At 43.1% G+C, this 25,614-nt stretch overlaps 1 protein-coding gene across 5 annotated transcripts in view; it reads right to left on the bottom strand.

Moving 5' to 3' along the window:
* UBE2W (ubiquitin conjugating enzyme E2 W) overlaps positions 1–25,614 on the bottom strand; it is a 166,010-nt gene that overhangs the window by 89,280 nt on the left and 51,116 nt on the right. Inside the window, exon 1 of one of the 5 annotated variants that reach the window (XM_033933317.1) lies at positions 5,200–5,218. The exons of the other annotated variants lie outside the window; for them this stretch is intronic. The gene's annotated coding sequence lies outside the window, so the exon portion shown is untranslated. Of the gene's footprint in view, positions 1–5,199; positions 5,219–25,614 lie in introns of those variants that run through there. 5 annotated transcript variants of the gene reach the window in all.

Here is a 25,614-nt window from a genome sequence, read left to right as displayed (position 1 = left end):
TTTTTAACAGCCTTTTTTCATTTTCTTTTACAGTCTCATCTACTGTATTTTTAATCCATATTCCTAAATATTTTAAACCATCATCCTTCCAAACGAAAGAAAAGGACTCAAACATACTTTTTAAACAATGTACATGGAGTGGAAGAAGTTCAGACTTATTCCAATTTATTTTATATCCTGAAAATTTACTGAACTTGTCTATCAAGTCTAACAAACAAGGAATGGAGGAAACAGGATTTCTCAAATATAATAAAATATCGTCTGCATAAGCAGAGAACATATATTCCCAATCGTTACGAGGAATACCCTGTATCCCCTTTGCTTGATTAATAGCTAATAATAGGGGTTCTAATACTATATCAAAAAGCAAAGGAGATAGTGGACAACCCTGTCTAACTCCCCTATGTAAATGAAAACGATCTGACATTTTATTATTGATATATAATCTTGCCATAGGGGAGCTATACAAAGTCTGAACCATTTGAATAAATCCTGAACCTATACCAAACCATTCCAATGCTTGATACATGAAATCCCATTCCACTCTGTCAAATGCTTTTTCTGCATCTAAAGATATGGCAAAAGCCGATCATTCATATTTTTAGTTAAATTTAAAGTGTGGAATGTCAATCTTGTGTTACTAGAAGAATGTCTATTCGCAATGAATCCAGTTTGATGTACATCAATTATATAAGGGAGAGCCTTAGCCAATCTCATAGCCAAAGTTTTAGCCAGTAATTTTCCATCTATATTAATTAAAGATATCGGCCTATAGTTTGATACCGAAGTAGGATCTCTATTTGGCTTAGGTAAAACAATAGTTAAAGATTCTGCCATAGTACCTGTAATACAACCTTTATTTAGTTGATATTGATATAAATTTAATAAATGAGGGAGTAACGCATTTTGAATTGTTTTATAAAATTCTACTGTAAAACCATCCCCACCTGGAGCGGATCCAACTCTAAGAGACTTCAATGCAGTTTCTACTTCTTTTAATGATATAGGCTCATCTAATCTTCTTTTTATATGATCAGGAAGTTTTGGACCCACTAATAAATTTAAAAATTCCACACCACTTTGAAGTTTATCAGCATAAGACTCAGAAGAATACAAATCTTTATAAAAATTAAGAAATTGATTTAAAATATCATTAATCTGAGTATGCAAATTTCCATTACTATCTTTAATTGCTATTATTTTTACTTTTCTTTTTTTTGCTTTAAGATAATTTGCAAGTAATCTTCCCGCCTTATTGGAACTTCCATAATACAAAGTTTGCTGGGAAAATAAATCTTTCCTCGCCAATCTTGAAGAAATCTCATTATATTTCCCTTTTACTTTTAAGAGTTCTTGTAAAGTATCTTTCTGCCAATTACTAATTAATTTAGATTCTAGAAATTTAATTTCATTTTCCAGATCAGTGTATTGTTTAACCAATAATTTCCTAGTATGTGCCGAATAAGAAATGATATGACCTCTCATAGTAGCTTTAAAAGCATCCCACAATATTTCAGTGTTAATATCCACTGTATTATTGATTTGGAAAAATTCAGATATCTTTTCCTTAAATTCTTCAAGAAAAACTGAATCTACAATCAGTGTATTATCAAATCTCCAAACTGATCTATTTATTTCCTGTTTATCTAAACTACATTTAATCCATACCCCTCCATGATCTGACAAAATAATTGGATCAATGGAAGCTTGTAGCACCTGTTTTACCAATGAATTTGAAACAAAAACATAATCAATTCTTGAAAAAGATTTATGAACTTGTGAAAAAAAAGAAAATTCCTGATCATTAAAATGAAGAATTCGCCATATATCTTTTAAATCACAAGAATTTACCAGATTTTCTAACCCTAAAGATTTTATATTTTTACTTGGTTTTTTATCCATAAAAGGATCCATCACAGCATTGAAATCTCCAGCTACAACTAAATTAGAAGCAGCCAGTGGGAGTATTAATTGTTGTAAAGATTTAAAATAATCATTCTGATTCGAATTAGGGGCGTAGACATTAATCAAGGTCAAGATATTATTTCCCATTCTCATTTCCACCTTAATCCATCTTCCTAAGGGATCAAACTCCAACATTTTAAATGAAGCTGAACATTTATTACTTATTAAAATAGCAACCCCCGCTTTTTTCCTAACTGCAGGGGCGAAAAAAACAGTGCTTTATCCATTCGCCTTCGAGTCTTTTTGATTCAACATCTGAAAGATGCGTCTCTTGGATGAAGTATATATCAGCTTTCTGTTTTTTCAAGAAAGTAAGCATTTTTTTCCTTTTTACAGGATGATTGAGACCATTAACGTTAAGGGAAAAAATTTTAGTCTCCATTATATTTAATAATTATCAAAAATCTCTTCTCAAATGTAAAGAATAAATAACAAATTAATTCATGATTAGATGCCATTTTCCAAACCCTCTTCATTAGAATATAACACTTCCCCCAGTTATTATCAATCCCTTTGTTAATCCCATTCCCACCCATCCCCCCCTAAATAATGACATGTATAACTTGGAATCACACATATAAGTACAGATGAGTCCAGAAAGTTCCCCAACAGACCACAATATTAAGACAATATTATAATATATTCATCTTTTTATATAATTATCTTGTTATTATTATAATCATTCCATAAATATCCATCAAAAACCTCAACAACCAATTCCCAATCTGTATAGATCTAATTGATCTAATGTGAAGATAATATTAAGATTATCTTGCTTGGATAATCAATAACTAATTATTCTTAATATCCTTTAACATATAATATTAATATGTATAAAAGGAGACAAATTATAAATCTATAATTTACTCATAATGAAATCAAATCGCTTCGGCTCATATGTGCACAGTAACCATCCTCTTTAGAAGTGTACAGATGTTAATTAATAAATTTTCCATCACTAAAGACATATGAATTTGATTCATATTAGAATTAGATATTCCCTATTGAAAATATATTCTATAGCTATCAATGAGATTCAATGAAAAGCAATTAAAATTTAAATTAAATATATTGAAATATTAATTCTTATACAGAATGAGTTCAGCACTAGATCAAAGATAAGATCATTTTTGAAAGAATATTCCTCAGTGAAAGATCCTAGTGCGTCACATTCCCTGCGCACAAATTTACTTCCAATTGATCCCGAAATCATAGTTATAAATAGTAATGGAGTCATAAAACTCAATATTCCAGTTCTTCTTTCTTCTTTTTTCTTATATCTTCCTAGTCATACTACGATAATATATTAAGGTTAGAATTTCAGGAGCTATAAGGAATGAGCAATGAGACACAAGGAATGCAATCCATCTCCTAATATGCAATAAGCACGAGACATGCCAGTTAATTTTATATGTCCTTCCCTTGTACAATAACCACTGTTCAGTCCGAAGATGATATCTGCGATGAAGATTCAAATCAATAAACAAATAGTTCCAAGAATTCCATTTTCGATGCTGGTGTCTTTTCTGAATAAAGATTCTCGTTTCACCATACCAATCGTATCTGGAAATCAGTCTCTTTCTTTCTTGAACAGCCTGTCTCCGTTCTGCAGCCCTTTTTGTGGAGTGGAATTACGTTAGCTGTTTTCCAGTCTAGGGGTACTATTCCCGTGCGCATGGAAAGATTGAAGAGTACGGATAGTGGTTCAGCCAGAACTTCACTCAGCTCTGAGTACCCTGGGGTGTAGATTGTCTGGCCCCATAGCTTTGTCTACTTTGAGTCTTGAAAGTTCGTGGTAGACATTACTAGGTGTAAACTTGTAATCACGAAACAGGTCATTTTGGCTGTTTCTTATTTGTAGTTGCGGACCATCTCCCGGTGCTTCACAGGTGAATACTGAGCAGAAGTATTCGTTTAGCAGTTCTGCTTTGGTAGTATCAGATTCTGCGTAGTTTCCATCTGATTTCCTAAGGCGTTCTATTCCATTTTTGTTTCTCTTCCTGTCGCTAATGTACCTGAAGAAGGATTTGTCCCCTTTTTTAATGTTCCGTGCTAGATCTTCCTCTGTTTGAAGTTTGGCTTCCCTGACTGCCTTTTTGACAGCCTTAGATCTGGCCTGATAGTCTTCTTTTGCCTCTCTTTTCCCAAGATGTTTGTAGGTAATAAATGTTTCTTTTTTCATTTTAATGAGGTCAGAAATTTCCTTGTTGAACCATTGTGGTTTTTTGTTTCTCCGGCGTTTGCTTACTGTTTTTACGTAGCGGCTAGATGCTTCGTTCAGGATGGATTTTAGGTTTGACCACATATTTTCCGGGTTGTCAGTTTCTGCATGGTTTTGCAGCTTTTGATGGACAAATTTTCTCATGTGGTCGAAATCTGCCTCCCTAAAGTTGAGGACCCTCGTTGCTGTGTTTGATTTAGAGAAGCCTTTCCTGAGGTTGAGCCATACCATGTTGTGGTCGCTGGAGCCCAGCGTGTCTCCCACTGATACTTCCGAGACACTGTCTCCATTTGTGAGTACCAGGTCCAGTATTGCTTTTTCCCTGGTGGGCTCTAATACCATTTGTTTTAGTTGTGCACCCTTAATGGAGGTTATTATTCTCTTGCTACCGCTCGTAGTTGCTGAGAGGGTGTTCCAGTCTGCATCTGGCATGTTGAAGTCGCCTAACAGTACTGTGTCACCACGCAAAGTGATGTTCTCTATGTCCTCAATCAATTCTTTGTCTTCGTCTTCCTTTTGTCTCGGAGGCCTGTATACCACACCGAGGTAAAGGCATTTTTCGTTCCCTCTGGTCAGGTTTACCCAAAGTGATTCCCCTGTGTATCTAACCTCTGTGATCCTGGTAGTTTTGATATTATCTTTAGTGTATAGTGCTACCCCCCCTCCTAATTTGCCCTCTCTGTCCCGACGAAGTAGATTGTAGCCTGGTATAACCATATCCCACCCATGCGAGTCTGTGAACCAGGTCTCGGATATCGCTACTATATCAAGGTCTGCATTCCTTATTTCTGTTTCTAGTTCCAGGATTTTGTTGCCCAAGCTGTGTGCATTAACATACATTGCTCTCCAAATTTGTGATGATATGTCTATCCCCGTTAGTGTACTTGCCTTAGGCTCAGAAGTGTGTATACTATGGGTACTTACCTTAGGCTCGGAAGTGTGGGTTTTACTTGCTTCATCAGGATGGATCCTTACTGCTCTGGTATGTATGTGTGAACCCTCCCCCAACTTACCTAGTTTAAAGCCTTCCGAAGTAGATGTGCTAGTCGATGTCCAAAAACTTTCTTGCCTCTCTTTGTTAGGTGAAGTCCATCAGGTCCCTGTAGTCCTTGTAGCGCTGCTCCGTGGTCTAGGAATCCAAAGTTCGTCTCCACCATTCGCGAAGCCACTCGTTGGTCCTATGGATGCGCTCTTCCCTGTCTCTGCCTTTGTCTCTTACCGGGAGGATTGATGAGAAGACCACCTGTGCTCCTGTCTGCTTTAGCTTCCTTCCCAGGGCCTCGAAGTCTTTAGGGATGCTGTCTGATGTGCTTCTGGCAGTATCGTTGGTACCTACATGAATGAGAAACATAGGGAAATGGTCAGTAGGTTTTAGAAGTTTGTCTATACTTGTGGTGATGTCGCGGATCCTGGCTCCAGGGAGACAGCAGACCTCCCTTGACTGCAAATCTGGTCTGCAAATTGGTCCTTCGGTGCCTCTTAGCATGGAGTCTCCGATGACCACCACTCTACGCTCCTTCCGAGGGGGGGTAGATCGAGCATCGAGAACCGCAACCGGTGTTCTGTATTCGGAATCCTCCTCTGCTTCATCCTCGTCAGTTCCTTCTTGAAGGACGTGAAATCTGTTTTTCAGGGAAAGTCGTGGCGTTGGTGTTGAACTGCCCTGTTTGAGAGAAAAAGAAGAAGAAGGTGAGAATGGGGGGGGATTTCTTTGCTTGCCAGTAGAAGAGGTTACCAGCTGCCAAGGACCGGAATCTCCAATCATTTCCTGTATACCAAACGTTGTGTTTAGTGCTGTAGGTTTGGGTATGTCGAGAATGGACCTGTCGTGGGTTCTCTCTGTGATGTGTGACAGTTCCAGAATAGCGTCGTCGATGAAGGCCTCGTCATCTCTTATGCTCCTCAGGCGCTTTACCTCCTCCCTGAGGCTCAGTAGTTCCTGCAGGGTATCTTCGCCTAAGTTTCCTAGCTCCTCTGTCTGCGTTGAGACTGCAGTGCACATAGAGAGGGGGGGGGAGGTCTCGGTCTGCACTGAGACCTCTGCCCTCTGAACCATGTTGCCCTCTGCCTTCTGTGTACAGACCTCGAGCGTCCTCTGTGTCCCTCCGGATGCTGGAGTGTCGATCTTGATCGTAGCTTTGGTACTCCGTGTCCTCCCTGCCATTTCCAAGTTGGAGCAATTTAGTTCTGTAAAGAGAAAGAGTGAGACGTTAGAGAGTATGTAAGGAGAAAGAAGATTTTTTATTTTTTTATTTTTTATTTAAGTGTAAGAGAGTGTAAGAGAGTGTATGGGTGTATTTAAGTGTAAGAGAGTGTAAGAGAGTGTATGGGTGTGAGAAGAAAGGATTAACTATCTGGCTGAGAGTGTAAGAAGGTGTATGGTTGTGAGAAGAGAGGAGGAAGAGTGTGATTGATCGAAGAGTTTAGATTAGGCTCTTCTCAAGGCTCTTCGCAAAGGCGCTCTCGCTAAGGCGAGCGCCTTTGCCGCTTGCCTTCGCCGCGCGCCGAACGGCTGCGCGCCGTTGGCCCGCCTCCTTTTATGGTCCAACAAATTTATCAGGTCTTCTGGTTGGGACTCTGTGTGCCCTTTCTATTTCAATAGGGTGTTTTGCTTTAAAAGGCAGGACTTTAATAATGAAGTTTTCTAAGAAGGATATCATGTTCCCTTTCTCCACCCCTTCCGGTATCCCTATCACTCTCAAATTCGACCTCCTCATCCTGTTCGAGCAGTCCTCCAGCTCCCTGGTAAGCAAGTCTATTTTCTCTCCGTCCTCTTTAAGTTTTTTCTTTAGAAATTCAAACCCTTCAACATTCTTTTCCAGTTGGTTAACTTTATTTTTTAAGACCTCCGTTCTCCTATTTAATGTGGATACTTCATCCTGTAACTCGTTCAGCTTTTTTGAGTTTGACAAGACGATTTCTTTTATGGCTTTAATTTCTTTAAACATTTCTTCTTCCCATTTGCTGTCCTTTGGCAATGGAGTTTTTGAGGGTGTCACCGGCTCCGGTTTCGATCGCTTTACGCTGCCAGCGTTTGTTATTGCCGTGTCATTTTTTGTTTGTTTACCGGAGGCCATCCTGATTTACTAATTTGAAAAAATTCAAAACTTTCTATTTTTCCTGACACTAGTTTATTTAATATAATGTCTGTTAATAGCAGGAGCTCCTTCCTCACCCGACCATTCGCGCGAGGTTCCAAGCCACGCCCCCCGCTATTCTTATGTTCTTATTCCAATATACCATCCTGGAAGCCTATACCAGATACATTCTATGCATTTAAAAAGGAAGAAGGCAGCCATTGTGGTTAACAAGTGAGGTGAAAGAAGCTATTAGAACTAATAGAAAATCCTTCAGGAAGTGGAAGAAGGATCTGACTAGAAATAATAAGAAACAGCATAAAAAATGGCAAGACGCTGATAAGGAAGGCAAAAAAAGACCTTGAGAAGAAGACTTTGTTGCAGACAAAAAACAAATAGCAAAAACTTTCTTTTAGGTGTAATAAAAGCAAGAAGCCAGGAAAAGAATCAGCTGGACTGCTAGATTACTGAGGAGTAAAAGGGGCACTCAAGGAATACAAGACCATTGCAGAGATATTAAATGAATTCTTTCTTTTGGTCTTCAATGAGGAAGATGTGGGGGGACCCCGGTGCCAGAAATGGTATTTAATGCTGATGAGACAGAGAAACGGAATCAAATCTCTGTAAACTTGAAGATGTAATGGGGCAATTTGACATATTGAGGAGTAGCAAATCATCTGGACCTGATGGCATACATCCCAGAATACTGATAGAATTGAAAAATAACTTGCAGAGCTATTATTAATCATGTGTAATTTATCTTTAAAATTCAGAATGGTACTGGAAGACTGGAGGGTGGCCAACATAATGCAATTTTTAAAATGGGTTCCAGAGGTGACCTGGGAATTGCAGACCAAATTCTCTGACATCACAGTGCCAGGCACAATGGTAGAGACTTATGAGAGAGCATATGGATTAATGAGACAAAGCCACCATGGATTTAGTCAAGGGAAATATTGCCTCACCAATCTACTACATTTCTTCAAAGAGGTGAACAAACATGGATAAAAGATTAACTGGACTATGTTGTGTACCTGAATTTTCAAAAGGCATTTGACAAAGTACCTCATGAAAAAAGACTTCTGAGGAAATTATAAAGCAGGGGTCCCCAAAGTCCCTCCTTGAGGGCCGAATCCAGTCAGGGGTTCAGGATTTCCCCAATGAATATGCATTGAAAGCAGTGCATGCACATAGATCTCATGCATATTCATTGGGGAAATCCTGAAAATCCGACTGGATTCAGCCCTCAAGAAGGGACTTTGGGGACCCCTGTTATAAAGTCATGGCATAGGAGATAATGTCCTATTATGGATTAAGAACTGGTTGAAAAATAGAAAACAGAGAGTAGGTTTAAAAAGAGATTAGGTTCTTACCTTGATAATATCTTTTCCAGTAGTTAGGGATGGTATGCTGAACCAAGGGTCTTACATCTGCTACCTCAAATCTATTGTAGGAGATTCCGATTACTGTTTTCAGTACCTCCTCCTTCTCCCTACTCTCTTCTGCCCCCAGTCAGTCAGTTTCAAAACCGGCAACAGCCCTACAGGAGAGAACATGAGGAGGAGAACCCAGAGATCCCCCCCAACAAGACTTTGAACTAGAGAATGTTACGGGGATATATTTTTCCTTGTCCCCACGAGTTCTTTTCGTGTCCCTGTCCTCATCTGCACAAGCCTCAAACACTTTAAAATCATAAGTGCTCGAGGCTTTGTAGTTAAGGCAGAGCTTACAGGAATGGGGCAGGGGCTACAAAAAAAAAAAAAAAACAACCCATGGGGACGGAGAAAAATTTGTCCCCGTGTTATTCTCAACTTTGATCTGCTCAAAATTTAAACACATAGAGAAGCATAATAAAAAAAAATGTCTAAGACCCTAGACGCCCAAAGTAGGCAGCAGGGAAATGTCCATTCTTGAAAAAAGCATCCACAATATGTTTTTTTTCAAGAATGACCTACCTGTACGTTCAGGAGTTTAATTGCCCAGACTTCTACTACGTCTACCTTTAAACCTTATTCTCTAAAAAAAAAAAAAAAAAAAAAAATCACCGGTCTCAAACGCCCAAAACAAGACCTTTTAGGCATGAGAGGGGCCAATCCTTCACATAAAACCATAAGTCTCTAACCGGCGTCTGTCATAAGTGCTGGTTACAGAATCGTGGAATCATCCCCACTATGGGGGGTGGCCTAAGGGATCTGGCCAACCGGAATCTTAGGCAACTCCCAGTACATCCCAGAATGCACTGGGAGATGGGCCTAGGTTTCCGGTGGGCCCAGGTGCCTAAGGCCCCTCCCTGGTGCATCCCAAGATGCACTGGAAAGGGGCAGGCCTGCTATTCCAGTGAAGGCGGGCCTGCCGGCCAGATGCAAGCAGGAGCCAGCTGGATGCAGGCAGGACCCGGCTGGCCAACTAAATCAGGTTGTGGGGATTCTTATGGGGATGGGGGTCCTTGTGAGTTGGGGGAGTCTTTGGTGGGGTGAAGAGGTCTGGATGGGGGTGAGGGCGAAGTTGCAAGGGATGGGGATGTTGGCAGGAGGGACCTTCTGCCGTGATGCTTGCGGGGGTGGGGTTCACAGGTGATCCTGACAAGAGGAACTGGGCATCCTTCCTGCTGCTAATGCTTGAGGGAGGGTTCGGGGGATTGTGGCAGGAGGGATTGGGCATCCCTCCAAGACTGCAGGGGGGAGGTGTTCATGGGTACCAGTAGGAGAGATTGGGCATCTCTCCTGCCGGTGAAGATTGCAGGGGGGGGTTTCGCAGGTTCGGGCAGGAGGGATTGGGCATCCCTCCTGCCAGCAATTGTTGCAGGGTGGGGGAATGGGTTGCCTGGGCCACTGAACTGATCGGGGCAGCCGCGATCAGCTCAGCTGCCTGATCCGGAACTTATATGTGTTTTGAATTGGTCTAAGTCAAAACAAAAGTTCTGTCCAGGCAACCTGTCAAACTTTTCAATTATAGCTGCTGGTCGACTAAGTGTAGGTTGGCCTACATCCTGCACACCTCCTGCCCTACTCACTCCTCCAAAAATGCTGCTTTTCGCTCTAGGCGCAGAGGCAGGGAAAAGTCCTAAATTTGTTTTAGATACGTCTTAAACCCTGTTCAATTATTGGTAGTTGGATGACCTGTCATTTTGATCATCCTAGTACCGATTCAGGCAGGTTTTTAGACTTAAAAAAAAATTATTATTATGTACCTCATAGCTCATAAACACGTCATGGAGAGGAAAGTAACAAATAACCATCTTTATTAGCAAAAAGCCAGAATAAACTGTGGAACTCTGGAGAAACCCCAAGTAACTAACTATATATACATTCAATATACAATGTTTTCCAATTTATAATAACTGGCAGAAAGGTCAGAAATGCAGCCTTCAGATAGCAGGAGGTCCATGCAGGCACATTGACAATGATGGGCAGGGGGTTCAGCATACTATCCCTATCTACTGGAAAAGATATTATCAAGGCAATCTCTTTTTCCAGTGTGAAATAGGGATGGTATGCTGAACCAAGGAGAAATTAGCATATCCTCAAAAACAAGGCTCCAAAAGAGGTGTCCTCTCAGGCTGCTACGTTTACCCTATAAAATTTAGTGAAAGTGTGAAGGGACGACCAAATCGTTGCCTGGAAAGTCTCATCAGAAGTAACTGTCCTGGCTATAGCCCAGGAAGAGGCAATCCCTCTCATCAAATGAGCTTGAAGAGCAAAGGGAGGCTGCCTACTGCCTACTGCTGACAATGTAGCAGGATGAAATAGCTGACCTGATCCATCTTGAAATGGTAGTCTTGGAAGCTGGCCTCTCCTTTTGCCAAGTGTTCAAGAGCCATGCCGTGAGACCAAAGCACTTCAGATATTGCAGGATGATTGGATCTTCTATGAGGAGTCCCCAGAATGGCTGAAGACATACCAGTAGAGAATGACACGGTGACTGTTACTCGCGGCTAGCTGTGGGTAGCCGTGGGTAACCCGCCAAAATGGGGATAAAAATAAACCTGGTCACTGAGTATACGAGGACAAGATCATTCACCGCCCCATGGAGCAGTGAATGGCCTTGTCCCCACAGTTAATTGAGGGAACATCGCAAAATACTTAAAAGACGATCGCGCAGTTCAAGCATCTCCCTCCTTCCCTTGCCCTTTACCTTTGCTGGAGATAGAGATTTTTCTCTTAACAAGCAGCCGGTGCATTTTCTGAAGTCACGTACGGCTGGCTGGCTGCCCGAAACTTCTTCTCAGACGCAACCGGAAAAAGGAAGTTGCGTCAGAGCAAAGGAGAAGTTTCAGGAGCCAGCCGCACGCGACTTCAGAAAATGCTCCGGCTGCTTGTTAAGAGAAAAAACACCAGCAAAAGTAAGGGTAAGGGAGGGAGGGATATGCATGGAGCACGGCGGATGAGAAGGAAAGGGCTGCTGCTGGAGACAGAATTTCCCATAGAGCTTGGGGGAAAAAAGGACACCAAAGCAAAATTGGCTGATGAGTAGGGCCTCCCAAGGCTCATCTGTGGCCATCCATTCTTTCTCTGTTGAAGTAGTGGCAGGGTTGAGTGACTCACTTGCCGATTCTGGGCTCAGAGCTGGGTTCTCAGACTCTGACTCAACTGAGATAGTGTACTTGGGTCCACAGGGGGGGGGGGGGGGGGCGGAAGGGGGGGGGACCGGGCAGGAGTAGTAGGAGGGGGAGGAAGAGAGATGAACTGCCAGACACAACTCAGCACTGAAATCTGTCATGTAACATTACATTACATTACATTACATTAGGGATTTCTATTCCGCCTGTGCCTTGCGGTTCTAGGCGGATTACAGTATAGAAAATATCTGGGACATTCCAGTAGAATTACATTTCAGGATAAGAGTAAGTTACAGGAACAGTAATGAGTTATGATACTACAATTTCACAGAAGATAATAATTATTACAGAAGATAATACATATAACAGACAGCTTTCCACGCTTTGGAGATGAAGACAGCAGTGTTCCCTCACAGTAGGAAGGAGGGAGTGAAAGGGAAAGAGATGGTGGGCCAAGGGGATGAAATAAGAGGGAGACAAGTATTTAACCCACAGCAGGAAAGAGAAAGGGGAGGACAGGCAGATGAGCCAGATGCTGGAAGCGGGAGGAGAAAGAGGGAAAGAAGCTAGATGGGGTTGGAGAGGAGAGAGACACATTAGTGTGGAAGAGGTAGAGAGGGGAAATCTGGACACAGGAAAGTAACAAACAGAGGGGAAATTATGTGCATGGGGCATAGGAACAGAGACATAAAGGGGAGATATATGGGGATGGTATATGGACACAGGGGTGGCAAGGCCTGACACAGGAGGGAGTATACAGATACAGAGGGGAGATATTAGAAATGGGGAAAATAGGAACACAGAAGGGAGATAGTTTGTGTGAATGGGATCAGATGGTTTGCTGGGACGGGGACCGAGCTCACAGGGACGGGGACCGAGCTCATGGGGATGGGGTGGAGACGGGGACGAGCTCACAGGGACGGAGCGGAGAGGGGAACAAATTTTTTCCCCATGTCATTCTCTATGTACCAGATCCGCATACCATGGGTGTCGCGGCCAGTCTGGGGCCCCTAGTATAACACGTCCTTGATGGCTGGCCACTCTTCTCAGGACTTTTCCTACCATGGGCCAGGGAGGAAACACGTACAGGAGTTCATCCACCGGCCAAAGTTGAATTAGAGCATCAATCCTGGCATTTTCATGCTTGTTTCTGTGGCTGAAGAATCACAGTGCCTTCTTGTTGCTCGCTGTCATAATGAGGTCACACGCAGGGCTGCTCCAATGTCCTACAATCCTCTCAAATGCCTGAGGTGAGAGGGGCCATCATCCCAGGTCCAGAGTCTGCCTGCTGAGAAAGTCTGCCCACATGTTTTGCACTCTAGCCAGAAGATGAGTCTCTGCCAAAAGCAAAAGAACTTTCACCTCCTGCTGGAGGCCAACACTCCTTGTGCCTCCTTGCCTATTGACATAAGCCACTGCTGTCGCGTTGTCAGAAAACACTTTGAATGTCTTGTTCGATAGCCAGGGCTGAAACTAATCAGCGCTAACTGGATGGCTCGGAGTTCCAGCCCACTGACTGACCATTAGTGGGCAATCCTTGCTATGCGCACCCCAGCTCAGGAGGCTGGATTCAGCCATCAGCGTGGTCTATCTGTAGAGGCATCAATGAGGATAGAGACCAAGAATGAAGCCAACAGGCCATGCTGCTGCGGGCCTCTAACATCCAAGGTAGCCGAATATGCAGAGGCTCTCTTTGTGGAGACCAGCAAGAGAGGAAGGCGTGGTGAAGGGGGTGCATATGTGCTCTTGCCCAATGAACCACTTCTATCATGGCAACCATTGAGCCCAGAACCTGAAGATAATCCCAGGCTGAGAGCTGGCTGTGCCAAGAAAGCTGAGATTTGATTCCCAAGTTTCAGTCTGCGTGCATCTGGAAGAAACACTCAGCCTTTTTCCATGTCATATTGGACACTCAGATACTCCAGGGACTGAATGGGCTGCAGCTGACTCTCCCTCAAATTGACAATCCATCCCAGACCTTGAAGTGTTGCTAAGACGGTCGCTCTGATGAGCTAGTCATCCAGGTAAGGATGGACCAGCCAACCCAGTTTGCGGAGGTGAGCCACCACTACAACCATCACCTTGGAGAAGGTTTTGGGGGAAGTAGCAGGATTGAATGGAAGGGCCTTGGACTGAAAATGCTGTTCCATGACATGAAATTGCAGTAAGCACCTGTGGTCTGGAAATATTGGGGTGTGTATATACGCCTCTGTCAAGTCCAGCACCACCAGGAACTCCCCCAGTTGCACTGAAGCAATGACCAGCCGGAGAGTTTCCATATGAAAATGAAGCAGTCGGAGCCGCATTGACATACTTGAGGTCCAGGATGGGCCTCCAATCATCTGAGCCTTTCTTGGGCACCATGAAATATATGGAGTATCTGCCAGAGCCCAAGTCTGTGTCTGAAACTTGCTCAATGGCTTGCATGTCCAGCAACCTTCGAAAAGTCGCCTGACAGATGACAGGAATCTAGCAGCTCAAAAAGAGCTTTCATCAGTTGGATGAAGATGGCACAAGAGGTTCCATGACAAAGTTGCCAGATGATGGGGGTAACAGTGGTTAATGTAGAGGGGTTTAAAAAGGTGTGGACAAGTTCCTGGAGGAAAAGTCCAGAGTCTGCTATTGAAACAGACATGGGAGAAACCAATGGATTGGGGGATTGGTAGCATGGCATATTGCTACTATTTGAGTTTTTGCCAGGTTCTTGTAACTTAACATTGTGCTTGTTAACCATGTAACCATAAGTTCAAAGCGGTTTACAAAAGATTATTAACAATAAACATGATCCAGGGAATAGAATAAGTTAGTTAGTCAAATGTTTGGAAAAAAGGTCTTCAGCTATGTTCTAAAATGTTTATAGGAGTAAGATGTAAGCAATAGTGTTCAAAATTCTTTATCGTGAAAAGCTGCTTGAAACGCTAAAGTATGATTAAGAAATTTCTTGCCTTTGCAACCCTAGACAGAAGGAAAGTTAAACAGGGCATGGGTTTTTCTGCTATGTTTGTATGAAGCTAAAGAAAGTCTATTAACCAAGTAAAGGGGGGCTGTACCATATAGAGCCTTATAATAGAAGCAACCCAGCTTAAACAATACCCGGAGCCTTCATAGGCAGCCAGTGCAGCTCACAATAAAAGAATGTGACATGATTGTATTCCTTCAAGCCGTAGATCAGTCTGACCGCTGTATTCTGTATTAATACTAGTCTCACTAGTTTTTTCTTGGTGATTGTCAAGTAGACAATATTACAATAGTCAAGAAGACTTAGTAATAATGATTGAACCAGTAGTCTAAAGGCAGCAAATTCAAAGTAAGATCTGATTGTTCATAGTCTCCATAAGGTAAAATAACTTATGTACTACTGCATCTGAGTTTTCATAGTGAGATGCTGATCTAAAATGACTCCTAATATTTTGATCATTGGATAGATTATGTATGAAGTAGAATTTATACTAATGGAGGGTTCATAAAGAATTTTACTGGAAGACGCCACAAAAAACTTTGTTTTGTCAGAATTGAGTTTAAGTTTGAATTGCTGCATCCAAGAATTCGTCTGTTTCACTACAGTCTCAATTTTGGTGGTAATCTGAGACAGAATTGAGTTAAAGGGTAAGACGATTGTAATGTCATCAGCGTAACTGAACATTCCTATATCCAGATTTGCCATTGTAGAAACAGGATACTGGGCTAGATGAACTATTGGTCTGACCAAGTATGGCTATTCTTATGGTCTTAAAAGTTGGAGGTTTGATAAGGGGCTTTGTCAACAGGAAACCTCTCATAAAGCAATTGCTAAAGGATGTACAGAGATGGGTTTACCACACTCAGTAATAAGCACAGATTGCACCAAGGTGAACCCTTAGAGTTGTTTTCAAACCAGATTCAGAAGTATAGGAGGTATTCAAGCAGGTTTTGTACAGGGGAAATGAGAGGGGAAATCCTCAGGCGGCTGCAAAATGCATGTTCTACTCTCTCAACATCCAGGCCAGGGACTGGAGGATGGGATGCAGAACAGATCGATCATTCTGCATGATGAGGGTCAGAAAGCAGTCCAGTTTTCATGGTTTTCAGAGAACAACTCAAGAAGAAAGGGGAATTATATCTGCCTCAGCCTGTAGGGCATGATTATGGACCTCTGGTCCTGCTTGAGCTTTAACAAAATGTTTTCCTATCAGAGAGATGGGAAGATATGTATACAGAAGACCCTTCCTCCAATCCAGGAGGAAGGCATCTGACACTAGCCTGTTATGTTGAGTCTGGAACAATACCTAAGGACTTTGTTGAGATGAGTGGCCCACTCATAATAACATAGTAGATGACAGCAGATTAAACAAAGATATGTACTTATAGCAGGTGTCTCTGAGGACAGCAAACATATATTCTCACATGTGGATGATGTTATCTACAAAATCTGGTGTGGACACTACCAAATATGCATCACTTTAAATCTTTTGAGGTAGTGCCCCCACCAAGGCAGGTGCCTTTCCACCCAACATCGATACATTAAGAAGACAAGTAGGGGAGATGGGTGGGTTATAAGAATATATGTCTGCTGCATTCAGAGAACACCTGCTGCAGATAAGTATCTTTGTTTTCTCTGAGAACAATCAGGCATTAAAATCTCACATGTGGGACTCCCTAGCTGCCAGGGTCATGAGTGTAGAAAAGTATTGTTTAAATCTGAACCTGGCATAATCCAAAAGGGCTGGAGGGAAAGTTGACTTTCAGGAAGTGAAAAGATGTTGCAGAACTGCTTGTCTAAACTGACAGTCTCTTCTGGAGTTCTGTTCCAGACAGTAATGGGAGGTAAAGGTATGTACTGAATAAATCTGCACAGCTGCTACATGGTCCTGAATAGAAGTAAAATGAAAGTGAGCTACAGAAGCTGCCATAGCTTGCACATTGTGAACTGTTACACAGCCCTGATGCATCAGCCCAGACTAAGCATATGTGAAAGATATACAATCCGTCAACCAAAAGTTGAAATTGTGCAAGTACAGAATGTACAGAGAGGGTGGTGGATGCCTGGAATGCACTCCCAAGGGAGATGGGAGATGGTGGAGAGGAAAACGGTGACAGAGTTCAAAAAAGTGTGGAATGAACACAGAGGATCTCAAATCAGAAAAAATTAAGGCCAATACTGAGCAGACTTGCATGGTCCATGTCCGTATACAGTATGGCTGTTTGGCTGAGGATGGGCTGGGGAGGGCTTCGATGGCTGGGATGGTTTACATGGGCTGGAGTGAGCTTTGATTGAGACTTTAGTAGATGAAACCTAAGCATAGTACCGGGCAGAGCTTTAGGTTCTAGCCCAGCAATAGCTAAGAAGAAGGAAAATTTAAATTAAATCAGTAATTTACAGAGTGGGTAGGGTTGGGCAGACTGGATGGACCATTCGGATCTTTATCTGCTGTCATCTACTATGTTACTATGTATATTAGTTTTCCATCTAAACCTGAATCGAAAGTACATACACACAGAAAGACATTAAAATACATATCGACTCTCACAGGGAGTCAATAATGAGCTCTAATAGCACCAAAGGCTTGAACAGCCGGTGTACAGTGGGATCCTCCCCTTGGTTGAGGGCCATCACTGCTTCCTGCATACTTGCTCCCGATTGCGACCCTATATCTCCCAGTAGGGAAGACTCGCTTTGTGACAGCCAGAGCATACAGGCTGATCCCTCACCCTCCCAAGTCCCTGTCAGAAAGGCCCACAGGATCCTAGTCAGCCACTGCCAATGATCCCGATATGCCCTGGGAACCCAAGCACCCTTGTGCAACTCTTGTCTTGCTGCCAGACTGTATATGAGAATCTCAGCTATCCAAATAAGCTTTCCACATCAAATTAACAAATTCAGGAGAAAAGGCTTTACTAGGCATCACTGAGTACCCTTTAGGTAACTGCACCTTGTCTCTTGGACTCCAAGGCTTCATTCAACACTTATGCTTAGGTACAACACTATTCTGGAGCTCTAGGAGGTATTTTCTCCTAGTAGACAGACTCCCCCAGAGGTTCCTCAATTCTAGATAGCAAAGGGGAGTCTAAGCCTGACATTCTCACTAGAGAATGACACGGTGACGGTTTACCCGCGGCCACCGCATTTAAGCCGCGGGTCACCGCCGAAAACGGGGAAGAAAACTAGCAGTCGCTGCGGTGACGGGGACAAGGCCATTCACCGACCGCGGAAACGGTGAACAGGTTTGTCCCCGCGGGCCAATGTACCCCCTTCTAGGAACCGCTATTTCACCGTGCTCCTCATTTGTCATTTCAACCCTTCCTGCCAATCGCAGCAGAAGGGTACCCAACCCCTCCTGCCGGTCCTCCCAATGGCCTCCCCTAAGATCGCCGGCAGGAGGGTACCCAACCCCTCCTGCTGGACCCCCCCCCCAACGAACCCTCCCACCCCGGAACCCCCTTAGTCTTACTTTTCAAGTTGGACCGGACAGCTCCTCGCTCGTCTGGCCAGCAGGCCTGCCTCCGTCCAAATGAGGCGGGCCCGCCCCTCCCCTCCCCTCCCCTGCCTCCCAATGGCCTCCCCTAAGATCGCCGGCAGGAGGGTACCCAACCCCTCCTGCTGGACCCCCCCCCAACGAACCCTCCCACCCCGGAACCCCCTTAGTCTTACTTTTCAAGTTGGACCGGACAGCTCCTCGCTCGTCTGGCCAGCAGGCCTGCCTCCGTCCAAATGAGGCGGGCCCGCCCCTCCCCTCCCCTGCCTAACCCACAGGATCCTAGGGCCTGATTGGCCCAAGCACCTAAGGCCCCTCCTATAGCGGGAGTGGCTTTAGGTGCCTAGACCAATCAGGCCCTAGGATCCTGTGGGTTGGGCAGGGTAGGGGCGGGCCCGCCTCATTTGGACGGAGGCAGGCCTGCTGGCCAGACGAGCGAGGAGCTGTCCGGTCCAACTTGAAAAGTAAGACTAAGGGGGTTCCGGGGTGGGAGGGTTCGTTGGGGGGGGTCCAGCAGGAGGGGTTGGGTACCCTCCTGCCGGCGATCTTAGGGGAGGCCATTGGGAGGACCGGCAGGAGGGGTTGGGTACCCTTCTGCTGCGATTGTCGGGAGGGCCGTTGGGGGGGTCTACATGAGGGGTTGGGTGCCCTCCTGCCGTGATCGCTGGGGGGAGGGGAGACTTGCAGCCGTAGCCGCGGTCACTATGCTAATCACGGCAGCATTTAAAGTACATGTCGTGTTTGTTTTTGCATTGCTAGCCCCAGGGGTGGTGGAAGATTAGTGATTGAAAAACTGTATGAAAAATAACTATTTTAAATTTAGTGATCAAAATGTGTCAGTTTTGAGAATTTTTATTAATTAATTTTTTCTCTGCGTGTTTTGTTTTTGTATAGTTATTAACTAATATTTAACTAAGTTTTAAAGTTTTAAAGTTTTAAAGAATGTTTCCTTTATACGTAAATAAAGAAAAGTGAATGGGATTGCAGTGGCGGTGACGGGGCGGTGAATGGGGTGGCAGTGGCGGTGACGGGGCGGTGAAGAGGATGGTGAGACGGGGACGGGGCGGTGACGGGGTTGGTGAGACGGGGACGGGGCGGTGACGGGGATGGTGAGACGGGGACGGGGCGGTGACGGGGAACAATTTTTTCACCGTGTCATTCTCTAATTCTCACCTCCCCTTCATGATTTGCTCGGCATGTGGCACAAGGGCACTCTTCCGGTGTCCATCCAGCACACAACTGGCATGAATTAGGGGTAAAAGAGCCTGAGGATTCCATCCTTGCCTGTTTTGAGGAAAAATGAGCTAATTTGAAGGATCAGGAGAACTTTGAAAAAAACTCTGGGAAATCCAAGATAGCCACCGCAGCAGTATTTTGATGCCAAAAAAAAAACTTGAACATGCCATAACTAAAAGTTTAAAACCCCTCAGAAAACAGGATTTTAGAGGTGGGGGACCCTAGAGGATGTGGCAGAAACCTTTACAAATAGGTTTTTCAGACCACCCCAATTTTGCCCATAGGCTGTAATATCCTTACTGACTGTGACGTGCTCTAAAGGTGCTATACCCTGCCTCAGCTCTAAGAAGTAGCTGGATCTGAGAGAAGAATCTCTGACTCAGTCAGTCAGTCCTCCAAATGCTTAGACCTTTGGGCTGCCAGTCGGACCGAAGTCAGACTGATCCTCAACGCCCGTGAAACCATGCACAGAGAAGAGGGAGGAGGAAAATATGCAGCTGGCACCCTGAGCCCCCTGCAGATATAATAACTTTATTCTTCTATACCGCCATAATCGTGTGATTTCTAGGCGGTTTACAACTGAAGAGAGCTAGACAATCAGCGAGTTACAATATGCAGATAGTTAGTGAAATTACAGTATACAGAATCTTAAAATGCAGCAATTACAATATATAGTTTGATTAGAATTTCAGAGGGGTCCTTTTAGATAAAGTGGCAAATTATATAATACAGTTTGTTCTAAATTTTTCAGGGGGGACGTATTAGGAAAATAGAATTGGAATTAAGTGTTTGGTGTAGTTGATGTTTAGGTGACATATCTGTCAAATAAGGCAGTTTTTATGGTTTTTCTAAAGGTGACGTAGGTCAGTCTAGCTCCATTTATGCAGTTGTCCAGCCAGTATTAGAACATAAGAACATAAGAAGTTGTCCCCGCTGAGTCAGACCAGAGGTCCATCTTGCTCAGCGGTCCGCTCCCGCGGCGGCCCATCAGGCCTATTGCCTGAACAGTGGTCCCTGATTAATTTTGTAACTTACCTCTACAAAATTTGTTTGTTTGTTTGGTACATAAAAGTTCAATCCAGGAAGGTTTTGCATTTACAGCTGGTAATGCTTTGATATGCAAATAGATTGCAATTTCTGGTTTGCCTCTTAGGACTGTATAATACGAAGTATAATAACACGTATGTAGGGGCTAGTCCCCATACTAGCTTGAAGCATATGCAACAGAACTTGACTATTATTCGTGCTTCGATTGGCAGCCAGTGCAGTAGTCTGTAGTAGGGGGTGACATGGTCACTTTTTTTCAATCCAAAAATCAAGTGGACTGCTGTGTTCTGAACTATTCTAAGTTTCCTCATTGTTTTTTTTGGGTATACCCATATAAATTATGTTGCAATAATCCAGTGTAGAAAGTACTAGTGATTGCACTAGTAGTCTAAATGATAATGGGTCAAAGTATTTTTTGATGGTCTTTAATTTCCATAATGTCAGGAAACACTTTTTTACCACTGAATTCGTGTGTGTCTAATGTGACTCCCAATATTTTTATTGTTTTGGTAATTGGGTAGTCGTGATCTTTTATATGTAACGTTGTTTTGGTAATTTTGTCCGTTGGGCTTGCAAGGAAGACTTTAGTTTTTTCTGTGTTTAGTTTCAGTTTGAAATTGATTGTCCAGTGTTCTATTTCGGTCATAATATGAGAAATGTATTCTGAGGTCTCGTTTTATTATGCTGTTCAATAGGATTAAAATGGAAATATCATCTGCATATATGTAGTAGTTTAAGTTTAGCTTTTGTAATAAGTGTCCTAGGGATGAGATGTAAATGTTGAATAGTGTTGGTGATAGTGATGATCCCTGTGGTACTCCCGAGGGGTTTCTCCAGAAGTTCGAGTATGTCCCACCACTAACCACATGGTAAGATCTCTTTGTTAAGAAACCCTGTATCCAGTTTCTTACTCTTCCCGTAAGTCCTATTGCATCTAGGCAGTGTAGCATTATTTCGTGATCAACAAGATCAAAAGCACTGCTGAAGTCCAGCTGCAAAATCAGAGCACTTGTTCCTTTACTGAATAAGCCATATAGGTGATTAAGGATTGAAGCTAGGACTGTCTCAGTGCTAAAACCTTTTCTGAATCCTGATTGGTGTTCATTTAGTTTGCTAAATTTGTCTAGATAGTTCACTAGCTCCAAGTTGACCAATCCTTCAAGAAGCTTGGTAAATAAGAGTATGCTCGCTATGGGTCTGTAGTTGGTTTTTAGGGCTAATGATCTTTAGGGATGGGTGTGATTAGTATATGTCCCATTTCCTTGTGAAATATTCCTTCCATGAGAGTGGTTGTTACCCAGTTAAATAGATCCTTTTTGAAATCTAATGTGGCTGTTTTCATTACATTACATTACATTAGTGATTTCTATTCCGCCTGTGCCTTGCGGTTCTAGGCGGATTACAAATTATAAGAGATCTGGACATTACCGAGAGAATTGCAAAACAAAGATTATTCAGAGAAATTACATAACAGATTATCTAGAGATATTACTTAATAGATTATCTAGGGAAATTGCATAACCGTGATTCATGTACTTTACATGGTATGGTAGAGGATTCAATTATAAGAGTTACATTCAATTATAGGAATTACATTCAATTATGAGAATTATATTTAAGAGAATCAAGTGATAATAGGATGTAGTGGAGAATATCAGTATATGCGGGTTGCAGACGAGAAATTACCTAACAGTGACGTAAGATGTTTGTTGGATGGTGAGGTAGATGCTTATTTAGGAGTCTGAGTATTTTTGGAGGGAAAGGTTCTAGGAGTTGACTAATGTGATATTCAGGAGAGGGAGAGCTTGTGCGAAAGGGGAGGAGACTAGTTAGTAAGGACATGTTTTTTGAATAGAAATGTTTTGATTTCTTTTCGAAACACTTTGATGTCTGATGTGTTGATCATTAGTTTGGTGATGGTGGGGTCAATTTTCGCTGCCTGTGTCGCTAGAAGGCTGTCGTATAGTTTCTTACTTCGGGTACCATTATGAGGGGGGTAGGTGAATTGGTTTTGAGTTCTCCTCGATCTGGATGAGTGGTAGCGGTATAGGCGGTTGTTTAGGTAACAGGGGGCTGTTCCGTGGGTTACTTTAAATAGAAGACAATAGAACTTGAATTGAGTTCTAGCTTTTATCGGAAGCCAGTGAGAGTCTACATAGGCGGGGGTGATGTGGTCATATTTGTTGAGACAGTAGATGAGTCTGATGGCTGTGTTCTGAATGGTCTGTAGTTGTTTTATCATGTAGTTTGGGCATGGTAACATAGTAACATAGTAGATGACGGCAGATAAAGACCCGAATGGTCCATCCAGTCTGCCCAACCTGATTCAATTTAAAATTTTTTTTTTTTTTTTTTTTCTTCTTAGCTATTTCTGGGCGAGAATCCAAAGCTTTACCCGGTACTGTGCTTGGGTTCCAACTGCCGAAATCTCTGTTAAGACTTACTCCAGCCCATCTACACCCTCCCAGCCATTGAAGCCCTCCCCTGCCCATCCTCCTCCAAACGGCCATACACAGACACAGACCGTACAAGTCTGCCCAGTAACTGGCCTAGTTCAATCTTTAATATTATTTTCTGATTCTAAATCTTCTGTGTTCATCCCACGCTTCTTTGAACTCAGTCACAGTTTTACTCTCCACCACCTCTCTCGGGAGCGCATTCCAGGCATCCACCACCCTCTCCGTAAAGTAGAATTTCCTAACATTGCCCCTGAATCTACCACCCCTCAACCTCAAATTATGTCCTCTGGTTTTACCATTTTCCTTTCTCTGGAAAAGATTTTGTTCTACGTTAATACCATTTAAGTATTTGAACGTCTGAATCATATCTCCCCTGTCTCTCCTTTCCTCTAGGGTATACATATTCAGGGCTTCCAGTCTCTCCTCATATGTCTTCTGGTGCAAGCCTCCTATCATTTTCGTCGCCCTCCTCTGGACCGCCTCAAGTCTTCTTACGTCTTTCGCCAGATACGGTCTCCAAAACTGAACACAATACTCCAAGTGGGGCCTCACCAATGACCTGTACAGGGGCATCAACACCTTCTTTCTTCTACTGACTACGCCTCTCTTTATACAGCCCAGAATCCTTCTGGCAGCAGCCACTGCCTTGTCACACTGTTTTTTTCGCCTTTAGATCTTCGGACACTATCACCCCAAGGTCCCTCTCCCCGTCCGTGCATATCAGCTTCTCTCCTCCCAGCATATACGGTTCCTTCCTATTATTAATCCCCAAATGCATTACTCTGCATTTCTTTGCATTGAATTTTAGTTGCCAGGCATTAGACCATTCCTCTAACTTTTGCAGATCCTTTTTCATATTTTCCACTCCCTCTTCGGTGTCTACTCTGTTACAAATCTTGGTATCATCTGCAAAAAGGCACACTTTTCCTTCTAACCCTTCAGCAATGTCACTTACATACATATTGAACAGGATTGGCCCCAGCACCGAACCCTGAGGGACTCCACTAGTCACCTTTCCTTCCTTCGAGCGACTTCCATTAACCACCACCCTCTGGCGTCTGTCCGACAGCCAGTTTCTGACCCAGTTCACCACTTTGGGTCCTAACTTCAGCCCTTCAAGTTTGTTCAACAGCCTCCTATGAGGAACTGTATCAAAGGCTTTGCTGAAATCCAAATAAATTACATCTAGCATATGTCCTCGATCCAGCTCTCTGGTCACCCAATCAAAAAATTCAATCAGGTTCGTTTGGCACGATTTACCTTTTGTAAAGCCATGTTGCCTCGGATCCTGTAACCCATTAGATTCAAGGAAATACACTATCCTTTCTTTCAGCAACACTTCCATTATTTTTCCAACAACTGAAGTGAGGCTCACCGGCCTGTAGTTTTCTGCTTCATCCCTGTGACCACTTTTATGAATAGGGACCACATCCGCTCTCCTCCAATCCCCAGGAATCACTCCCGTCTCCAGAGATTTGTTGAACAAGTCTTTAATAGGACTCGCCAGAACCTCTCTGAGTTCCCTTAGTATCCTGGGATGGATCCCGTCTGGTCCCATCGCTTTGTCCACCTTCAGTTTTTCAAGTTGCTCATAAACACCCTCCTCCGTGAACGGCGCAGAATCTACTCCATTTTCTCGTGTAACTTTGCCGGACAATCTCGGTCCTTCTCCAGGATTTTCTTCTGTGAACACAGAACAGAAGTATTTGTTTAGCACATTTGCTTTCTCCTCATCACTCTCCACATATTTGTTCCCAGCATCTTTTAGCCTAGCAATTCCATTTTTTATCTTCTTCCTTTCACTAATATATCTGAAAAAATTTTTATCTCCCTTTTTTACATTTTTAGCCATTTGTTCTTCCGCCTGTGCCTTCGCCAAACGTATCTCTCTCTTGGCTTCTTTCAGTTTCACCCTGTAGTCCTTTCTGCTCTCCTCTTCTTGGGTTTTTTTTATATTTCATGAACGCCAACTCTTTCGCCTTTATTTTCTCAGCCACTAGGTTGGAGAACCATATCGGCTTCCTTTTTCTTTTGTTTTTATTGATTTTCTTCACATAAAGGTCCGTAGCCATTTTTATCGCTCCTTTCAGCTTAGACCACTGTCTTTCCACTTCTCTTATGTCCTCCCATCCTAACAGCTCTTTCTTCAGGTACTTTCCCATTGCATTAAAGTCCGTACGTTTGAAATCTAGGACTTTAAGTATCGTGCGGCCGCTCTCCACTTTAGCCGTTATATCAAACCAAACCGTTTGATGATCGCTACTACCCAGGTGAGCACCCACTCGAACATTAGAGATACTCTCTCCATTTGTGAGGACCAGATCCAATATCGCTTTTTCCCTTGTGGGTTCCGTCACCATTTGTCTGAGCAGAGCCTCTTGAAAGGCATCCACAATCTCCCTACTTCTTTCTGATTCCGCAGACGGAACATTCCAGTCCGCATCCGGCAGGTTGAAATCTCCCAACAGCAGAACCTCCTCTTTCCTTCCAAACTTTTGGATATCCACAATCAGATCCTTATCAATTTGCTGCGATTGAGTCGGAGGTCTGTAGACTACACCCACGTAGATAGAAGTTCCATCTTCTCTTTTCAGAGCAA

This window comes from Geotrypetes seraphini, chromosome 2 (assembly GCF_902459505.1).
Source record: "Geotrypetes seraphini chromosome 2, aGeoSer1.1, whole genome shotgun sequence".
NCBI classification, from domain to species: domain Eukaryota; kingdom Metazoa; phylum Chordata; class Amphibia; order Gymnophiona; family Dermophiidae; genus Geotrypetes; species Geotrypetes seraphini.
Note: the sequence above shows the minus strand (reverse complement) of the source record. Positions and strands in the feature narration are given on the sequence as shown.